General features: G+C 39.2%; 2 pseudogenes; one reads left to right on the top strand and one right to left on the bottom strand.

The window, feature by feature from the left end:
- The first annotated feature begins 5,283 nt into the window (after positions 1-5,283).
- On the top strand, positions 5,284-6,790 carry LOC119913428 (annotated as a pseudogene).
- LOC119885489 overlaps positions 6,785-8,584 on the bottom strand; it is a 9,660-nt pseudogene continuing 7,860 nt past the window's right edge.

The following is an 8,584-nucleotide window of genomic DNA, read 5'->3' as shown; positions in this document are numbered from 1 at the left end:
CAACTAATAATGAATTACACAGGCAAGAGAGGTACAGGCACATTACTTTAATATGCTAATTTTGTGTCAGTGAGAAATATTGTACTTATTACTCCAGTATATGTATCTAAAAGATGTAGTTGCTATTAGGTTGCAAATAAATTTTCACATTGAGCAGAACATAAGTTTGCAAACAATGATTCACAGCTAGTTTTAAAACTATCTGACATTCCTTGAACTAGTCTGAATTGGCTCTACTGGACCAAATAAAATTTTACTGTTTAAACAGTTTAATATACACTACATGTAGTAAGAGAGCATATAGTACAGTTAAATGTATTATTTATTATATCAACTCTCAACTGACCAGCTAATTATAAACAGGAGAGACCATGAAAAAGACATGATATTATACTACGTTACATTACATACAGGTACAGGTGAAATAAATACATAAAGAAATGTGGAAATATATAAATAAATCAATAAATACAAAACAGACACTATTCTTTATTTCTATTGATTATTTTTAGGCAAATTATTATTATTAATGATTTATATTTTTAATTATGCTTGTTTATTTTTTGTCACTTTTGCTGAGGTTTCTAACTGAATACTAGGCTGTAATTCTTGCGTGCAGGCTGCTTCACTATAGTCTTTACCTTTTGTCTCTGTTTTGGCCTGTATTTTAGAAAGAAAAGGGGAAACAAGAAAGTCAGACAGTGGAGTTAGGAGGCTCCTTAAGATGATGAGAACTTTAAAGTGATGTTTTATGCAGCCTATACTGTAGGGGAGAGCGGGGTACGTTGTCACACTTTTCACACTGTGTAATATTTACTGGGCACCGTGTATCACAATGGTACAAATGTCATACCAAATTAAAGAAGTAACTCTTGGGCAGATATTTTGTATTCATTACATCTTCATATCTCATTATGAAGACTGTTGAATAGAGAGTGTGCACTTCTGACAATTTGCCCCATTGGCAGGTAAGTTGTCACACTGGATCATCAAACAATTACAACACTTAATTGTGAATATTGGTTTCAATTTCAAATTCAAACCAAAAATAAAAATAAAAACAATCAATCCTAGAAAATTTGGAAAATAAATAATTTAATTCAAAACAAAAATGTTGTCAGAGCACACATTAAGTGGCACAACCTCTTTACTTTGAACGCTCTCTGGCGTGCAAATAGATCTACGGTAATTGAATGTAATGCTGCAGATGACTTGCTTGAATGTGTAACTTCTTAACAAAACAGATGTGGTGTGTCGTGTAAAAAATTCAAGACTTAGGCCAGATAAAAAAGCTTGAACTTTTACCAACATTTTTATTCTCAACAGAAATAGACACCAGTTATTTTACAAGAGTTTCAACGGAGAGGGTCAGAGATCGTTGCAAAATAGAGTCTGTTACCAGGACAGAGAATCATCATTTTCAGCATTTGGCGCATTTTAATTTTAATTTCACTATGATTGTTCAAATCGTGGCCCGGCTACACTGCTCCCCCTCTCTGTGTCCTTGGCATGCTTACTGCTGATCATTATATTTCAACCATAACCTGACTTTATATATATGACCTATGCTCACCTCAGATAAGAGTGACATTGACCACATGTGAACAAGAAGTTGAACATAGAACAAGAAGTCATACAAAATGGCTATTTGATTTTTGACATAGAGCCTCTAGTTTTGGAGTTAGGAACAGTGTGACTACTTACACATGTGACAACTTACCCCGCTGTCCCCTATGATGGTTTTATTACAGGTCTCATACAGAATTATCACTGACTGCTTTGGCACTTATCTTTGTTTTCGCAAATGTCTTCTAGTTCACGGTGATCCAGTGGAAGCAGCTGTGTAACAGTCTCAGTCAACAGTAAGACGGCTTCAGTACTGAATGTCAACTTGAGAAAATACTTTTACAAACTCAAAGAGTAGAATGCAAGATTGAAAGAGGATTTTCAGAAATCACACTTCTCATTCTCCATGGTCAAAAACAATGCTGCACACACTCAGAAGTCTCATGCTGAAAGATGTCATACCTATGAAACTACAAGAGGCCTTTAGGTTCAAAGTTTCTGAAAGCACAATATCAAACATTCAGAGATCCTGGTTGCCTGTAGACCTATTGGCAAACATATTGCAATCTATTAAGTGGCCAAGTCAGTCCAAACGTTTTCAGGCAACATTTCAAGATATGCAGGTGGCTAATTGACTGTAGGCTACAGAGATATCCAATGAGAGGCCTGCTAACTTGACTGCTAGAGCTCTAACTGGGTCCACTCACAAGCACAATTAAAGCTGCAGGCAAGTCATGAACAGGCCTCTACAGGAATGACGATGTCTTAGGGCATCAAACGTGTTTTATATGCTACATATTTGAGCATGTAGGCCTACCATCAAGTTACAACAACTTCCCACTGTTCAAAGAAAACTCACAGCATAAATGTTCATCGCATAGGTCTTTTGACAGGACTACAAATGTATTATTAGGCTCTTGTGCAAAATTGCAGACCTCCGGGGGGGGACGTCAGGACCTGATCCAGTGTGCGTTGAAACGTCCAGCTGGGGCGGGATCTGCCTCCGCTTATCTGGCCGGGAGTCGTTCGCTCTGACAGCTCGGGACACAGTCTGCCGAGTGTTTGCAAGGCTATTTCTGTGAGAGGTGAGAGCAGGTTGCCGATTCCCCCTTGCTTACCCGGCCTGAGTCCCATTTCGTCCATGCCAGACACTGGAGCAGCTGGGTCAGTATGGCTTCTATCCCGACTCTCTCTTATTTCCTCTCCTCCTGGGTGGTGTCTGGTCCGGTGGATCTGGCTTGGGGGATCGTCTCCGCTGCTCTTTAATCTAAATCCTTTTCCGATGTTAGGTAATACGTGTTACAGCAATAAAGAAGAAAAAATAAAACTGTAGCATCTGCGTGCGCAGATAGTCATGCATTTAGATGATGTACAGAAGCCTTCGAGGCATCACGAGAAATCCGATGTCTTGTGATACGACTAAAGTTGTTATTCTTTGGAAGATGTCCAATCAGAGTGTAGCCTACCTCTCTTGGTATTGAATACTTAAAAGGTTTAGTTTACTGTGTAAGGTAGATATGATCTCCCTATTGTAGCCTAAAACATGGGACTGAAAGACAGGTGGGGCTTAGCCACTGCATCTTTTCTTACTGCATTAGAACAACATTTGGGCCTATGTCAACAACCAGTCAAGAAGCTAATATGTTAACAGGTAAAAAGCAACAGATAGGCGATATTCTCTTCTTGCATTTCTCCTCTGTTGAACAAAAGTTACTGTAATGTTAGCTTTAAGACACATAAAGCTGCACGGGGGAATTTACTGTGCTCCTGCTGAGTTCTTCTGTAGGCTATGACTTAAAGTTAAGTACAATATGTAGGCTATTAGGTAAGTTGCAGGTCCAAAGAATGCTATTTAATTACTCTAATTACTGGTACTGCCCTGTAGGTTGGTTCAATCAGAGTGTGATTTTGCTCTGTACTTTGGCTTGCATACAAACATTCAGAATACTTTATCATCAAAGCTGTTGATAAGGATCCTATTTAAAGTGGCTACTGTCTGAATTTAATAACCTGAAAGCAGAAGGGCTAAAACATTTGGAGTAACGATTCCTATATGTTTGTATGCATGATTGCTATTATTTTATTATATTTTCACGTGTGTATATTTGTGGGTATGAGCTCATGCACATTTATGCAACAGCTACATATTTATTTAATTTATTACAGCCAAATGAATGCAGAAAGTTAGGTTGGTCAGAATATAGCAAATGTAATCATGAAATTATTTAGTTTAGGCTCTGCCTTGGTGCCTACAAATCTGCCAACAAATGCCTGGTTTTAGAAGAAAACAAAACCCCAAACATTTCCTGAGACCAGACTACTGACCACAGAATCAGCTGCCCTGCCAATCTCCCGCTCTCTCTCTCCTAAAATATTTTCCAATATCTATCTAGAATCTTGAAATACTATAGAGATAGATCATAGTAATGGTGTTCACGCCGGATAGACTAGTGTTTTCCACAAACAGCAAGCTTCCGCCGGAAGCCTTCCGGTCCACAATACGAAGAGAATGCGGAAGTCCCTGAAACCTGCCCGACTCTTCTGGTTGCAAAAAGAAGTCCGGCTCCATTAGAAATAATGGGGAAATGACCCTACTTCCCAGCTGAGTAATTAACCCATTAAACAATTTCCTGATAGGTTTATGGTCTCAAGTCTCCTTCAACACAAAATTATGTTGATTTAGTAAATTATGGTCCCATTTATTTTAAAATAGACCCCAAAGCAGATTGTTTCAGGGCGAGATTATCAACGATTGACAAGTCGTTACCATGGCGACCTGTCAATCAGGGTAGAGCCGCCTCGTCACTGTGTAAATTTAACCAGCGCCGCTGATAAAGCTTATTAGGAGTCGACTGTTCACTTTCTCTGGTGAGTACATTTAGTTTTAAGACTGTAGTTCGCTAAACAAAGTTATCAGCCCAGTTAAAATGACAGATAACGTGAGTTACAGTTGCAGCTAGCTCCGCAAACAGCCGTTATCTCCGCCGAATCGTCTTTTCCGGGCACAAACTCGACATATCGGCCAAACTCGGGGCTTCAAAACGGCAGTCGACAAAACCAACGGGTGACGTCACGATGACTACGTCCATTTCTTATATACAGTAAACAACAATATCCCATCTCTTTTACCAAGTAAATATAGCTAAAATTCAGTAACAGTCACTAAAATCAACTTACAGTTTCACCCTGTGTTACTCCCTACACTGAACCATTGTTCATCTGTGTGTAGTCAGGGTAACGTTGCTCAGCAGAGCAGCGATGAAAGGCAGCCTCCCTCGGCGTCCAAACACAATGTGGATTTAAATTGTGAAGCGGAGTAAACAACCAGAACGATTATTTTAAGCCAGTAAACACAAATTATATTTGTATTATTCTGTCATATTTATCAATATTCTTGTTGTTGACAACAACCAATCATTGTTTTGTGTATTATTTCATTATACTGAGTGCTTGCAGACTATTTCTACCACACCTAATGTCTCCAATGTGAAACTGACAAGAACAATATTGGTTTGGCATTTTTATTTATTAAGTAAAAGTGGTAAATAAATATTAATAATTACTCATAATTAATACTTTATAATGGTCTGAGCTGTCAATGGCAAAAAGAACCACATGAGAGCCACATTTTATTGCCATATACTGCCTCACTCAGCTCGGTGTGGCTCAGCATCTTCAGTGAGTAGAAATAACAGTTTTCACTCTCTGTTCTGACAGTCATGTACCTGTTCCTCCTGGGGCTGGTGGTTTTCTACTACCTGTACCGCTGGGTCAGGGAGCTACCAGGGTCCCTGACAAGGGCAGCAAGTAGTGTACATCACAGGCTGCGACAGTGGCTTTGGCAACCTCCTGGCCCGCCATCTGGACAAGCAGGGGTTCAGAGTGATCGCCTCGTGTTTCACAGAGAAGGGAGAAGAGGATCTGAAGAAGTCCTGCTCCAGCAACCTGATCACAACACACCTAGATGTTAGGTCTAAGGACAGTGTTGCCAAAGTTGCAGCGATGATTAAGGACAAAGTCGGGGAGTGTGGTGAGTGTGGAGTATTTACCCTTTTTTTTATTTTGGTCCAGACTGAAGTATCTCAACAACTTGGATAGATTGCCATGAAATTTAGTACAAACATTCCAGCTGATTTTGTTGGTCCCGTGACTTTTCCTATAGCACCACCTTGACTTGACATTTGTAATGTCTCAACAACTGTTGGTTGGATTTCCATGTAATTTGTTACTCCCATTCATGCCCCCTCAGGATGAATTCAAATTAATTTATAGGCAGCTGAAGGAATATGATTGAAATCCATGCGCTCTGAGGAGCTCCTTGGCTATCAGTCTCTTCTCCTCTTTCTCTGCCTCCTTATCTATAGCTAAAAGCTCTTAATTTCAATTAACTGAAAACTCTCGTTCTCTATCTTAGCAGGTCAGCGTATTAGATGAAGTTGATGTACCTGCATGATTCATGCTATTTGGGGTGTATCCACAAGGCTAGAATGAGGTAGAGCTTAGAAAATTCAGCACATATTGGCATGCTTTGATTTTTCTCTCCTGTGGTGTTGGATTCGGTTGCAACTCTGCTACTTCTGATGGTGAAATTTAGTCTAAAAATGTAAAAAAAGAAAAAAAGAAAAGTACTTATATTGACTGACTGTCCTCTGTGATCCTCTTAGGTCTGTGGGCTGTGGTGAACAATGCAGGTGTATCCATTCCACTGCCCGTGTGACTGGCTGACCATTGATGACTACAAGCTCATGCTGGACGTGAACCTGAACGGCGTGATCGCAGTGACTCTGAGCGTCCTGCCGCTAATTAAGAAGGCCAGGGGACGGGTGGTCAATGTAGCCAGTGTGTTTGGGAGGATCAGTGCGACGGGAGGCCCCTACACTGTCTCTAAGCATGGTGTAGAGGCTTTCAATGACAGCCTCAGGTAAAACATTAACTCAAACAATTAGTTATTTGTCTGTATGTCAACACAAGCACTGATAAAATTAAATGTCTTGCTTAGGTTAAATATGCAGCCATTTGGTGTCAAAGTCCTCTGCATCGAGCCAGGCTTCTTCAAAACAAAACATGATTGACGTTGGTATCCTGGCCAAAAGTGTCAAGATGTTGTGGGACAGACTGCCCCGGAGGACAAAGATGACTATGGAGCTGAATATGTGCAGAAGGGTAAGTTTGGATCATATTTTTCTTCATTTGTTTTTTAAAAATTCTTTTAATTTATTTACTCCACTTTTTCCTCTTCCAGCATAGCGATGATATCAGACAAAGTTCCAAGGCCTGTGATGGAGATCTGATGAAGGTGGTCAGCTGTATGGAGCACGCTGTATCCGCTGTCCGGCCCGCACCCGCTACTCTCCGGGTGGGACGCCAAGCTTTTCTGGCTGCCGCTGTCATACATGCCAACCTGTGTCAGTGATTACATCATAAAGAAACAAGCCATTCCTATTGCCAAGCAGATACAATAAATTGTGCTCTTTTGTATCAACGTGTGCACATTTTATACCACTCAAACAATATAGACTGGAGATGTAATATTTTTTGTTTGTGACTAAAACCTTATTGAAAGAGAATTGTGATGATATGATAGTGATTTTCGTGCACATCTAACTTTTGTAAAACTGCGCAATAATAATATACAGATTGGGAAGTTTTAAAAAAGACAGAGTGGGGATGTGACCTTGAACAGTGGTTCCCAATTTTTTTTGTACTGTGACCCTTTAAAGTAAGACATGCATTCTCTTCATGGGTTGCATTATGTGTGAGTACAAGGAAAACCGTAACCTAAGAGTTCATTTTACTTGAAAATCTTGATATAAAACTGAAATCGACGTAAATGCGAATACATTTTTATTTGTGTTTAACATGAAAAATATTCTGTTACAAGTAATGTCCTGCATCAAAAAAAGTATGTAAGTTTAATTAGGAAAATGTACTTAATGTATTAAAACTCAATGCTGTCATGGCTTTGGATTTGAGTTGTGCTTCCTGTTTGATAGATAGATAGATAGATAGATGTTTCTATTTCTGTATTGCAGAATACACATTCATTAAAGTCAATGTTAAATCTTAGTTGTAAATTTCTTTGGATATATATCATTCATTGTTTTAAAATGTACTTCTTTAGGTGGTACAGGGAAACTGAGGTATTCACATCTAATTTTCTTAGAGGTCACAGAGATGTATTTCTGCAATATATATTTTCTTTTTAGAGGAAAACATTTCTTGTGTTTAGCAGATGGTTAAGTCTGCTTTCTGAAACATGGCCCTGGACTGCCATCATGTGGTCAGACTGGGTGCGAACAGCCATTTCATGAAATTCCCCATAAGGAACAAGAGCCTCAACTACAGCTATTGGAGTGTTTAATTCCATATTTAATTGGAAACATTAAATACATCTTTCTTTGAAGATGACGATGATAATGATTTAAATTTGGACAATTTTACAAACTAAGTGCTCCTAACCACAGGATGCCTCTCCTTTTTTCTCTTCTTTCTCTGCCTTCAGAGCGAGTTCCTCGGTGAGGCCGACCATGTGGAAGGCTTGCTCGGGCAGAGCATCATACTCACCCTAGAGGGAAACAGGTACAAAAGGCAGTATTAGTACTACAAAATGCAAAGAAGTTGAGGGGCACCAGCACCACCTAGAAAAATGGGATTTAAAAGTACTTTAAGTCACAATCTATTGTTGAAATTATGTTCCTAACTTTCTTTTTATAACCTAAATAGCATCACTCAAAACACATCTACACATGCTGTTCATATTATACTGCAATATCATATCCCCCCCCTCATGTAGGCTACATGAAAATACCTGCACAGAAATATTTATTCCAGCATTCTTTGCACTCTGTTCCAATACACTATTGTCTTGCTGTCTATAAATGTTTTATTTTGTTTGTTTGTGTTATCTGTCTGGTTTCATTGGGCTTTTTGTCTTGTTTGATTGTGCTTGTTCTGTGTGTGTACAATGAGTCAATGCCTCCTATGTGGACACACAACTGACCAATAAAAGTGATTCTTA

This window comes from Micropterus salmoides, unplaced genomic scaffold (assembly GCF_014851395.1).
Source record: "Micropterus salmoides isolate LMB-PRFRI ecotype aquatic unplaced genomic scaffold, ASM1485139v1 Ms_hic_scaffold_1, whole genome shotgun sequence".
Taxonomy (NCBI): Eukaryota; Metazoa; Chordata; class Actinopteri; order Centrarchiformes; family Centrarchidae; genus Micropterus; species Micropterus salmoides.
This window is presented reverse-complemented; position numbering and strand designations above follow the sequence as displayed.